General features: G+C 42.7%; 1 pseudogene; it reads right to left on the reverse strand.

The window, feature by feature from the left end:
• Positions 1 to 456: 456 nt before the first annotated feature.
• Positions 457 to 971, reverse strand: LOC115294005 (annotated as a pseudogene).
• Positions 972 to 1,231: the final 260 nt, after the last annotated feature.

Here is a 1,231-nt window from a genome sequence, read left to right on the forward strand (position 1 = left end):
TGGCTCTAACTTGTTTGATTGTTATAAGGGTTCCTTTAGGGTTTATAATATACACTTGTTTTTTATCCTCAGCATTAGATTTTACTTTGGGCAGAGAGTTTGGGGAGGAGAAGGGGAAGGGTAAAGAAACAAGGTCTCACTAAAGTCTCCAGAGTATATAAGATTGATAGTATAAGGATGGGATAAGGTGGCCAGGTAAATTAGACAGAAGCACCCAAGATTCTTTTTTCTCCTGATTTCCAGATTCCAATGAAAATAATATGACATATGTGTAATTGCCTAGCACATAATACTCAATAGCACTATTCTCCAAAGGCTATGCCATATTCAGACATCATTCTCCTTTTAGGGAATGAAGCTCATCTAGAAAACTAGGTACCAAAAGTGCAGTACAGTTTGTGTGACACAGTTGGCTAGCTGGCTCAGTGGAGGGTCTGTTGTGCCATCTCCCCAACTTCACTCTGCCAGGGTAAGGCTGACAGTAGTTTCCTTAAGGCCTACAAGCATATCCTGGGAGATTACATGGGGAGGGCTGTGGGCTGCAACTCTGTAGGGTACGCTCCTCTTTTTTTCATGATGATAACTATAGGGAAAGAAGCAGGCATGCATGCTGGTTTTGTGGGATGTCTTCAGGATCCCAACAGTCTTGCTGCATTCAGTATCTTGGAAATCCATAACATTCTCTGCCAGGACATGGTCCCCTCCCTGAAGTCCTGCTCAACGTGCATCAAGATCAGGACTCACCTTAGAGATGAAGATGCCTAGTTGGGAGGTCTTTCCTCCTCAGATATTAAATCCCAACAAAGCTCCAGGAGGCTTCTTCAGTACGACAATTTAGGGCAGAACTGAGTCATGTCACTATTGCACTTAGGGTGTGTACCCTCTCATGAGGAGGAATCCATGCTGAGGGATTCTCATAGAAAGGCAGGGAAATCCACTAGGCAGTCATTGTAAGGAAACAAGCTGTCCATCTGTGGCAAGGTCCTCACCCACCACAGGCCTCAGCCACCCTAGGCTCTGCTCACCACCAATTCAGTCTCTATAGCATACACCTATAACCCTACAAAGTCTACCTTCAAATGTCATGTCCTTAAATACATTTTACAATAGTATGTTTCCATTTCTCCCCTCATAGCCTTTGCTATTATTACCATGCACCTTATTTTTATATATGTTAAAAACCTCATAATCCATTGTCGTTATTTTTGTTTAAACAGTCAACTAGCCTTTA

Source organism: Suricata suricatta, chromosome 6 (genome assembly GCF_006229205.1).
Source record: "Suricata suricatta isolate VVHF042 chromosome 6, meerkat_22Aug2017_6uvM2_HiC, whole genome shotgun sequence".
Taxonomy (NCBI): domain Eukaryota; kingdom Metazoa; phylum Chordata; class Mammalia; order Carnivora; family Herpestidae; genus Suricata; species Suricata suricatta.